General features: G+C 40.2%; 1 pseudogene; it reads right to left on the reverse strand.

The window, feature by feature from the left end:
- Positions 1-8592: 8592 nt before the first annotated feature.
- Positions 8593-9850, reverse strand: LOC139018873 (tubulin alpha-1B chain pseudogene; annotated as a pseudogene).
- Positions 9851-12255: the final 2405 nt, after the last annotated feature.

Consider the following 12255-nt stretch of genomic DNA (forward strand, 5'->3'; position numbering starts at 1 on the left):
TCGGAGGATGTCCACCACCTGGCTTAGGCCAGCTCCCTGTGGGATTGGGCCCAAGCTGGCTGTCAGACATCCCTCTGGCAGCCTGGCAGCCCTCGGGGAAGACCACTTACCAGCAGGGAGCAGACCTAAGCTGCAGTCGGACATCCTTAGTGCTGCTGAGGAGGCGGGAGAGGCTCCCACCACCACCGCTGTTCTGGCAGCCATCAGCCTGGCTTGTGGCTGAGCAGAGCTCTCCCATGCACTGACCACCAGGGGACAGCTCCTGCATTGAGCATCTGCCCCCTGGTGGTCAGTGTGTGTCATAGTGACCAGTCATTCCCAGTCGTTCTGCTGTTAGGGTCAATTTGCATACTACCCTTTTATTATATGGGATAGAGGCCTGGTGCACAGGTTGGGGCCAGCTGGTTTGCCCTGAAGGGTGTCCTGGATCAGGGTGGGGGTCCCGCTGGGGTGCCTGGCAAGCCTGGGTGAGGGGCTGATGGGTGTTTGCAGGCTGGTCACACCCCCATCAGGGTGGGGTTCCCTACTGGGGTGCCTGGTCAGCCTGGGTGAGGAGCTGATGGCTGTTTGCAGGCTGGTCACATCCCCTTCAGGGTGGGGTCCCTACTGGGGTGCCTGGCCAGCCTGGGTGAGGGGCTGATGGCTGTTTGCAGGATGGCCATACCCCCTTTAGGGTGGAGGGTCCCCACTGGGATGCCTGGCCAGTCTGGGTGAGGGCCATTTTCTGGCTGGCCAAGCCCCTCCAGCGACAGAAGCTCCCAGCCTCTCCTTTTTTCTTTTTTTTTTTTTAATTCCGGGATTTATTTACCTTCTATAATTGAAACTTTGTAGCCTTGAGAGGAGCTCAGAGCCAGCCAGGGAGGGGGCAGAGGGAAGCTTGGCTTCCTCCATTGCCAGGGGCAACCCACACCTCCTGTTCGCTCCAGCTCCGTGGCCACGGCGGGCTGAAAGCAGGTATCTGGGGTTTATTTACCTTCTATAATTGAAACTTTGTTGCTTTGAGTGGAGCTCAGAGCCGCTGCAGCAGACAGAAAGCTTGGCTTCCTCCATCATTGGGGCAACCAAACCTCCTGCTTGCTCCAGCTCTTTGGCTGCCGACCGCCATCTTGGTTGGGTTAATTTGCATATAGTCGCTCTGATTGGCTGGTGGGCATGGCTTAAGGCATAGCGAAGGTAAGATCAATTTGCATGTTTGTCTTTTATTAGTGTAGATGAGATTCAATGATTCTTAAATTTTAATGTCCCACTCATAGCTATTATTAATTTTCTATTGGGTTTTCTTTTCTTATCAATTGTAGTTTATTTATTATTAATTTTCTATTGGCTTTTCTTTTCCTTATTGATTGTAGTTTATTTTATATAATTTGTATGTGTATTAAGGTGAGCATGTTCATATATCAATTCTTTTTTTTACATATGTTGCAAATGATATTTCTAGTTTATTATTTGATTTTTCACTCTATTTTTATGGAATTTTCTTGTCTAATTGTCAAAGTTTCATGAAATATAATTTATTTTAAAATTTTAGTGTGTGCATGTGTGAATGCATTTTCTAGGACAAGGTAATAAACACATTCTCCTATATTTTCTTTAAATTATTTTTAGCTTTATATATTTTAATATCTTTATTGAGATATAAATCACATATAATGCAATCCTTCTTTTAAAAATGTACCATTCAATAGTTATTAGTGTATTCACAGAATTGTGCAACCATCAGCACAACCAGTTTTAGAACATTTTCATCAACCCCAAAAGAAATGCTACGCCCATCTGCAGTCACTCTTCATTTCTCCTTAATACCCCTAGGCAACCACTAATCTACATTTTTTTCCTGTAGTTTTGCCTATTCTGGACACATATAAATTGAGTCATCCTATATAGTAAAGGCCTAATATTCTAAGTGTTTGGTTGTCCAGTTGGCCATTCAACCAATCAAAGCATAATATGCTAATGATATGCTAAGGCCACTCAACTGCTCGCTATGATGTGAACTGACCACCAGGGGGCAGACAGTCGACTGGTCAACCAGTCGCTATGATGTGCACTGACCAACACGGGGCAGATGCTTCGACTGGTAGGTTAGCTTGCTGCTGGGGCCCCGCCGATCGGGACTGAGCGAGATGGGCCAGACACACCCTGGAGCCCTCCCATGGTCCCTTCCTGGCTGACCAACCTCTCATGTTCCTCCCCAGCCCCAATTGTGCACCGGTGGGGTCCTTCAGTCTGGCCTTCCCCCTCTCGCAATCGGGGGCCCCTTGGGGGATGTCGAAGAGCTGGTTTTGGCCCGATGGTGGAACTACAAGTCACTATGACCCACACTGACCACTAGGGGGAAGATGCTCAATGCAGAAGTTGCCCCCTGGTGGTCAGTGCGCTCCCACAGGGGGAGCGCCACTCAGCCAGAGCCAGACTCATGGCTGGTGAGTGCAGCGGCGGTGGCGGGAGCCTCTCCCTCCTCCGCAGCAGTCGGACATCCCCCAAGGGCTCTCGGATTGCAAGAGGGTGCAGGCCGGGCTGAGAGACCTGCCCCCCAAGTGCACGAATTTTGTGCACCGGGCCTCTAGTATTATATATATTCCTTTATGACTATCTTCTTTCACTTAGCATGTTTTCCAGTTTCATCCATGTTGTGGTTGATGTTTTTATAATTAGATCTTTAATCCATCCCGAATATATTGATTGTATAAATTAGGTAAATAATCATATGTAAATTATTGATCTTTTTAAGAAATATAGCAAGTTGTACTGATACTATTTTGTTTTATTTCTCAGTTCTGATACTGTTTAAGTTTTAACCTATCCTTTCCCACTAACCTAAGATGTCTCTTTCACCCATATGTATGAATTTGTTTCTAGACTCTATTTGTCTATTCTTGTGCCTGTATCACTCAGCTTTAAGAACTCTATAGTACGTACTAGAGGCCTGGTGCACGAGATTCATGGACTGGGAAGGGGAAGGTATGGGGGACCCCTCAGCCCGGCATGCATCCTCTCACAATCCAGGACCCCTCAGGGGATGTTCGCCTGCCAGCTTAGGCCCGATCCCTCTTGCAGTCCGGGGCTCTCACAGTCTGGGATCCCTCCCTCCTTACTGCCCGCCTACAGTGGAGGTTGGAGAGGCTCCCTCAACTGCCGCTGCGCTCGCCAGCTGTGAGCCCGGCTTCTGGCTGAGTGGCACTGACCACCAGGGGGTAGCTCCTGCATTGAGCGTCTGCCCACTGGTGCTCAGGGTGCATCATAGCGATCAGTCATCCCACTGTTTGGTTGATTTGCATATTAGGCTTTTATTATATAGGATAGTTTTGTTATCTAGTAGGGCAAGTCTTCCTTCATTTTCCTTTTTATAAAATATTCTTGGTTGTTCTTCCACATTTTCCCTTCCTTTGAATTTTATAATCAACTTGCTGAGTTTCATTAAAATGTTGTTTACATTTTTATTGGAACTTTGCTGAAGCTGTAGATTAATATTCAATTAAATTCAATTTTTATAATATTGGGCTTTCTTATATTTTATTGATTTTATAGCTATATTTTAATTCATTGGAGGGAGGGTAGATATTCCTTCTGGAATTACCTTTTTAATTAATTATTGATGTATAGGAAGATCACTTACTGAGAGAGCAGTTTCAGAGGGAGGAGTAGAGTTTGATAAAATGATAATTAGATCTGTGTAGATGCATTCTGCCTGAGATGTTTATGAGAAATGAAGATGAAGATGTACACACCAAATATTGCACCATTAATTTTGGTGACTTTTTAAGAATGGCATTCAGAAGGTGGATGGTCCATAAGGCCTTTTGAAGGAGAATACGGTGTTTGGACCAAAAATGTTTGAAACTTTTGGACTTAAAAGTAATGGAGCTTGAAACCTATAGTGGCAAATTCCTTTATTAACAAAGGGGAAATAGAACACAATTAACTGTTAAATTTTATTTACCTCTTGGGGAGAGGCTACTGGAATAAATATTTCTTGAACTCAGTTGGTCAGGTTTCCTATGGCCTTCCCATTCTCCAAGGTCTGGTTGTACCTGTATCCTTCCATTATCCCAGGTTTTGGCACAGCAGGTTGTAACCTGGGTTTCCTAGGTAACCTAAGTGGTTAAAAATAAAGGTGATGATAACAGTAGCAGATGCTATTTCTCTTCTCTGCACAAGCAAACTCTTGTCAGATCCCCAATTTCTCACTTTGAAGTCTCCCTTGAATATCTCAGCAAAGTCTCAGGACATCCTGATGGATTCCCAAGTAATGTCCTCCTGGGTTCCTTATAGAGCCTAACATCCCTCCCTCTTGCCTCCTGAGCCTCCTTTATGGTGACCTGAGGCACTGCTCTCTGAGGCCTCCCAAGACACTAGGGAAGTGACTCATGGCCACGTCCCATTTCATGTCCAGCACAAGGTCAAGCCACATTGACTTTCTGCATGCGGTGCCAAGGATACTATAGCAGATGCACAACAACCCTGCTATATTCTGCACCAAAGTGGGGAAACTCTTTCCTGCCTTTGAATTTCATGAAACATTCTTATCTGGCCAGAAGAGAGCTGGGCTCTCAACAAACATCTACCTACATGGGGTTGGGTAGCTGGATATGCTGAGTGGCTGCATCTCCTCAACATCTCCTTCCTCTCTTGGTGTCTAGTTGTGTATGAGGTCTTGACCTTTAACCAAGCTAGCATACCTGATTTCCTTAGTCTTGATCCCATGCATACATAGATCTCGGGTATCCCACTACTGAGGCCATACATAGATCTCTTGTGTCTCACATTCTGAATCCTAGGATGACTACAGTCTAGGTTCAAGCCAGAACCATGTCTGCTCATCTAAGGAAATGATTCAGAATCATGTACTAAGACTGAATCATCCAAGTAGGCCTGTGGCCATCTGCTCATACTTGTAAGAAAAGAGACAAATTATGGTTTGGGCATATGATTTTTGCTATAAACCTTATTGTTTTCTTTTAATGGCAAAAATGATATATTACTTAAAACTAAGGAATTGTTATAGCATGTGACAAAGTGTACAATGAAATACTATATAAATTATACTTTTAATTTGATGACAAACTAAATGGATAGAGCATGAAGAAAACTGGCCCTCGACTAAAAAAAAAAAAAAAAAAAAAAAAAAAATCCCAGATTATTTTTTAGCTTGCTTTCTTTTCTTTTCTTTCTTTCCTTTTGATTGAGAGTGGCAAGAAGTTATCAGGGAGAATGCCTGAATGATCATTCTTCCTTTCTTCCAATAGTGAGTATTGATTACTATCTCCCTGTATTGTCTTTCTCTTCACTTCAAAAGGGTGAAGAGCTTTGGTGACCTCAGCCTGCCAAGTCTTCAGGACCTGTTGTAGATGACACTCATAACTTCTCTGGTTTGGATTGATTTAAGCCACTGGGAACATATGGACGGTAATTTTGATGATTTTAAAGTCTTACATTAGTAGATGGAGATGAAAAGGTGAATATCAGATAGGAAGTTTAGAAGCATGCTGCTCTATCTCACCCTCTGCCTTTAGACAGGATTTCCCGTCAGTCATCTAATCCATTCTAAAACATATCTCAAACACATCCCACGGTTACACAGCCCATGTCTCAGAGGAATTATTATTTAGGAATAGCTTTTTAACTTTTGAAACTTAAGTCATTTATTTCATCTTTAGTGAAAACGACAAATAGTTATTTAGTTCCCCTGGTCCACACTGCATGTGAAATGGAATATAAAGGAAAGTGCATAAGCTCTAATATCACACAGACCTAACTTTAAATCCTGGCTTCACATTTGCTATCTGTGTGACCTTGGGAAAGTCATTTAATCTTTCTGAATTCCCCTTTCTGCAACTCTAAAGTGGAGATCTCATGCTTGTCTAAGCAGGTAGTTATATGATGAAATGAACTGATAGATATGAACATGGTTGAATACATAATGTATTCAACAAATGCCCTTGACCTATGTGTTATTTTCAGATAGGCCCTAAATCCAAGTCATTATTTTGTATTGATCCTTCTGCTTACGCAGCAGGTGACATCAGCAAGAAAGAGTTCATTACAATTAAGGAAGTCTTTAGAAATCTAGTTACAGCCTGAAGATTGGACTGATATCCAGGAGATGGATTTATTTTGCAACCTAAGATTAGTTCAATGAAAAAGATTAATGAGTCACATTATATAATCAGCTCAAGCTAATGACAAATGAAAATGTTCTGGTTTTTAGCTAGGGTTGATTTAATATTATTTGTGCAATAATAGCATTAAATTCAAAGTCTGTTCTAGTGAATTGGACTTTACCCAGAACTTTCCACTCAGAAATGAGGTATTCTCATAATCTTGCTGACGCCATGGGGGCAGCCTTTCTGTGGTGCAGTTTCTGGGCTGTCAAGAGTCCCTCTGGTTCTCAAACACCCTGCTTTCTCTTCTCCCTCCTGTGCTTAACTGTGAGGTGAGTGAAGCTTTCATCTGACTATTTCCATGATTTAAGTTATCTGGAAGAATCATAGGTAAAGCCAGAATCAAACATTAATAACCTAATTGGCATTGATTTATCTGACTAACCCTAGAAGAGAATAGAATCCTGAGTTAAGCTGTGCTGGGAAGAAGTCTGAGTGGAAAACCCAGACCCTTGGGAAGGAGTGGGTAATCCACAGGGCTGAGCAACTACTGGTGAAGGGTAGTTATAGCCTCAGCTGTCAGAACACACTGCTTATGTTTCAATTGGTATTTGGGTCAATTACGCCTTGTGCTGCCATTACTGTTTTCATATTTCTGTCATTCCCACTAGGTTATAAAATCTTCAAGGTAAGAGAGCTTCCTTTTCATACCTCTGGCTTTCCCTCAGAGTGCTTTGCTTGTATCTAGTAGGAATTCAATAAATGCCTGCTGCATGAATAAATAAGTCAGTGGAAGTAAAGAGGATATGCAAAGTAGAATGAAGAAACATTGAAGAAAATCTGCTTTGCTTTGCCTAGGGCTGAACTTCATAATTCTATTTCCATTTATTGCTTCATGTAAAGTACCCTTTTGTGCAGTCTTCTATTTTCTGCCCAACTTTGGATCTTTCTATTCTTTCATTTTAACCTTCATGGCCACTGCCTCCAATACATCTGACCAGGCTCACCTCTCATGTGAAATATATGGCTGTCTCCACTTCTTCCTTCTCACTGAACTCCTGGCACCCAGCTGATGATGCTCAAAGTGTCCAGGAAGAAATCCATCATTTCACTCTAATATCACATTAGCAGGAAACAGTCAGGGATCACTGCATGAGTGCTCTATTTTTAAGTTAAAATTACAGTATAAGAAATAATTAATTCACAAATAAAGGCAAACAAATATTAAACACACTAATTATATGCCAAGACTGGAAATTGAGTGTTACACAAGATGACTACTACAGGGGACTACTGAACGCACTTTGCTGAATAAAATTTTGTTACCCCGAATGATTTTAAAGTTTGGTCTGGAGTATTGGAATGATTTTACATTACAGAAATATTCATTTTGATGTTTCTTTCACTGGAATGCATTGTATTGATTCTTTCTCCTTTTATTTCCCCCATGAAATAATAATAAATTCAATTGTTTCTTATAATTAAAATGTTTATCTTGAGGTAATCATAGATTCACATACATTTAAGAAATAATACAGAGAGATCCCATGTATGATTTACGGAGTTTCACCCAATGGTAACATTTTGCAAAGCTACAATACAATATCACACAAGGATATTGACTTGGATACAGTCACTATGCAGAACATTTCTAGCACCACCAGGGCCCTTCATTGCTCTTTTATAGTCACATCCACTTTCCTCTTGTTCATCCCCTTCTTACTCCCTGGCAACAACTAATCTGTTCTCCATTTCTATAATTTCATCATTTCAAGAATGTTATATAAATGGAACCAAACAGGCTGTAACCTTTTGGGATTGGCTGTCTTTTACTCAGAATATCTGGGATTCATCCAGGTTGTTGAGTGTATTAATAGTTCATTCTCTCTTCTTGCTGTGGTATGGACATACTGCAGTTTATTTAACCATTCTTCCATTTCTAGTTTTTGGCTATTAAGAATAAATCTATTATAAACATTTGTGTATAGCTTTTGGTGTGAACACCAGCCTTCATTTCTCTGGGATTAATACCAAGGAATATGATCACTGGATTATATGGTAGTTGTGTGTTTAGTTTTTTGGAAACTGTAAAATTGTTTTCCAGAATGCTATACCATTTTACATGCCCACTAACAACGTATGTGATCCAATTTCTCAGCAGCATTTGGTGTTGTCATTATGTATCTCACTGTGGTTTTAATGTGTATTTCTCTAATAGCTAATGACATTGAACATCTTTTCATATACTTTTTTGCCATTTCTATATTTTGTTGGGTTAAATGTTTCTTAATGTCTTTTGCCCATGTTCTCACTGGATTTTTAAAAATTTCTCAATGCCTTTACTTTTAAACATGAGGGGAAATCTTATAGGTATACATGAAAAAGACAGACATGATCACAGGTAAAAACGAAGAAAATCTTACCAGAAAGCTTTTAGCTGTTGAGCCTGAAGTTCTGAGTAGACATGTTGCAGTGCTGAAAGGAATGGTAATTAGTATCCCTCTCCATCCTCCCCACCCTTTCTTTCAACAGGATCCACATCAACCTCCTCATAATCCTTCTCAAGGGCAACCACGTCCTCACGGGCCTCAGAAAACTCTCCTTCCTCCATGCCCTCACCCGTATACCAGTGGACAAGGCACACTTGGCATATACCAGGTCAAACTTGTGGTCCAGGTGAGCCCAGGCCTCAGCAATAGTTGCCCAGGAAGCACATTAATTACCAGCCTCACACAGTCCACAAACTGGATGCTGCATTTTGTCTTGATGGTGGCAATGGCAGCATTGACATCTTTGGGAACCACGTCACCACAGTACAACACGCGGAAAGCACGCATTTACTGTGGCAAGAGGCACATTTCACCATCTGGTCTCTGGCTCAGAGCACTCACTGGTGCTCTCTGCTGCAGAAAGCTGCTCATGGTGAGCTTTCTCAGCAGAGATGATGGGTATGTGTGGCCAGAGGTAAGTGGATGCAGGGGCAGGGCACCAGGTTGGTCTGGAATTCAGTCAGATCAACAGTCAAAGCTCCATCAAACCTAAGGGAAAAGTGATGGAGGACACAATCTAGTTAATTAGGTGGTTAAGGTTAGTGTAGGTTGGGCATTCAATATGGAAGTTTCTACATCAGATGTCATTGATGGCTTCATTGTCAACCATGAAGGCACGACCAGAGTGCTCCAGGGTGGTGTGAGTAGTAACGATGGAGTTTTAGGGCTCACTTACATCTTTGGAAAGCTGCAGGGCTGGGTAAGTGGAGAACTCCAGTTTGGACTTCTTGCCCTGAAGACATCCCATCAGCAGGGAGGTGAACCCAGAACCAGTTCCCCCACCAAAGCTGTGGAAAACCAAGAAGCCCTGAGGACTTGTGCATTGGTCAGCTGGTTTCTGAATTTGGTCCAGGACTCGGCCAATGATCTCTTTGCCAATGGTGTAGTGTCCACAGGCATAGTTATTGGCAGCATCTTCCTTGCCTGTGGCGAGCTGCTCAGGGTGGAAGAGCTGGTGGTAGGGACCAGTGTGAACTTCATCAATGACTCTGGGTTCTAGGCCTACCAACACTGCCCTGGGCACATGCTTGTCAGCATCTGTCTCAGTGAAGAAGATATTAAAGGAATCATCTCCTCCCCCAATGGCCTTGTCACTTGGCAAGACTGGACATCTGGCTGGATGCCATATTCCAGGCAGTAGGGTTCCCAGCAGGCATTGCCAATCTGGATACCAGCCTGGCCAATATGGATGAAGATACACTCACCATGGCTGAGGGTTAGAAAGCACAGGTGACAGGAGTAGACACTGGGTCCCGGTTATTGTGCCCAACAAGCTAAAAGTAGAGGTAAGTAATGCACTTTCTCATTGACTTTTTTAAAAAATCTTGATTGTTGAAAGTATTATATAAATCCCCTTCCCTGCCATTTTAAATTACTTTTTCCTTGTTGAGTTTGGAGAGTTTTTTATATAGTCTAGATAGTAGTCCTTTGCCAAATATATGTGTCTGCAAAAAAGAAAAATATTTCCTAGTCTATAGCTTGATCCTTTTAGTAGAATCTTTCACAAGAGCAAAAGTTTTTAATTTTTATAAAGTTCAATTTATCAATTTTTACTTTATGGATTGTGCTTTTAATGTCAAATCTAAGAATTCTTTTCTTAGATCCTGAAGAGTTTCTTCTATGTTTTAAAACTTTTATAGTTTTACACTGAAGTTTGTGATATGTTTTAAGTTAAATTTTTAATGAAGTGTGGACAGATGGAAGTTTATTTATTTTTTTGCTTGTGGATGTTCAATTGCTGCAGTTGAAAAGGTTATCTTTTCTTCATTGAATTGCTTCTGCACCTTTGTCAGAAATCAGTTGGGGATATTTGTGTGACTTTCTTCCTGGGTTCTTTATTCTGTTTCATTGATCTATGTGTCTATTCATACAGTTTTAATTACAGTATACTAGTAGTATCTTCTGAAATCAGTGCTGGATTTATCTTTATTCCTCTTTTTCAAAATTATTTTAAATTTTCTAGTTTCTTTGCTTTTCCACATAAATTTTGGCATAATCTTCAGTATGTTTACAAAAAATGTTTCCTGGAATTTTTATAGAAATCATATTAAATCTGTGTATCAGTATGAGAAGAATTGATTTACTCTTTATTTAGTCTTCCAATCCAGAAACATGGTGTGTCTCTCCACATATTCAGATCTTTCATTTCCAGGAACCAATCCCCTTAATCAAAGTTAAGTTTTTGGAGAATCAAAAGTTATTAATGGACTTTCAGCTTTGTGTGGGGTCAGTGCTCACATTGTTTAATGGTCAACTCTACATGACATATCTTTTTAATCCTTTTACTTTATTTTTTTCACCAAGCAACAAATGTAACAAATATGGTTGCTTTTTTTCTAATCCTTTTACTTTAAATCTACCTATATTGTTATATTTGAAGTGAGTCTCTTATAAATAGTAGATAGTTGGGTCATGTTTGTTAACTTATTCTGCTGATCTCTGTCTCGATTTGTAAAGACCTTTTATATTTAATGTAATTATTGTTGTTAGGGATCAAGGCTATTGTATATTTTGTTTTGTTTTTCCTATCCAGTTTTCATTTCTCATCCTTTTTCTTTCCCTCCTCTCCTCTGTGGGTTACTTGAACACTTTTAAAAATTCTATTTTGATTCTTCTGTATAGTAGAATGTATCCCTTTATAAAGCTTATTTAGTTGTTCTAGGTATGACATTTAATATTTAGGTGTCATCATTTTATCAGTCTAAGTAAAGAGAAATCTTACCTCTTTACCCTCCGTGGTTTATAATATACAACTGATTTTCATTATTCACAGTAATTATGTTTTATCAATTTTATTTAGTATATGCTGAATTAGCATATACCAAATCATTGCTTTCAGAAGAAATATCAAGTTAGGTTCCTGTGAGGTGCAGATTGTGTTTTTGTCAACTAATCAAAACATAACCCTGATTTATGTATGCTTCTGATTTTTTTCTTTTTCCAGGTTTTTAATATTTTTTTCAATTATAAGTTGATATTCAATATTATATTAGTTTCAATATTATATTAGTACTGCAAGGTTGTAGGACACTTATATAATTTACAAAGTGATCCTCTCAGTTAACCCAGTACCCACCTGGCACCATAAATATTACAACATCATTTGACTATATTTTGTGTGCTATAATTTACATTCCCGTGACTGTTTTTTAACTACCAATTTGTACTTTTTAATCCCTCTGCTTTCTTTCCCCCAGACCACTTAGTCCCCTCCAATCTGGGAACCATCGACCTCCTCTCTATCAGTGTCTGTTTCTATTTTGTTTGCTTATTTTGTTTGTTAATTTCACATTTAAGTGAAATCATATGGTATTTGCTTTTCTCTGTTTGACTTTTCCCCTCACTTAGTATCATATCTTCTAGGTCCATCTATGCTGTCGTAAATGGTAAAATTTTACTCTTTTTTATAGCCAAGTACTATTCCATTGTTTATATGTATCACTACTTGTTTATCCACTCGTCTATTGATGAGCACTTAGGTTGCTTTCATACCTTGGCTATTGCAAATAATGCTGCAATGAACATAGGGATGCATATTTCTTTTTGAATTAGTGTTTTTGATATCTTTGTATAAATACTCCAAAATGGAATTGCTGGATCATAAG

This window comes from Myotis yumanensis, unplaced genomic scaffold (genome assembly GCF_028538775.1).
Source record: "Myotis yumanensis isolate MYYU_CA2020_CCGP unplaced genomic scaffold, mMyoYum1.0.hap1 SCAF_1, whole genome shotgun sequence".
In the NCBI taxonomy this organism is placed as follows: Eukaryota; Metazoa; Chordata; class Mammalia; order Chiroptera; family Vespertilionidae; genus Myotis; species Myotis yumanensis.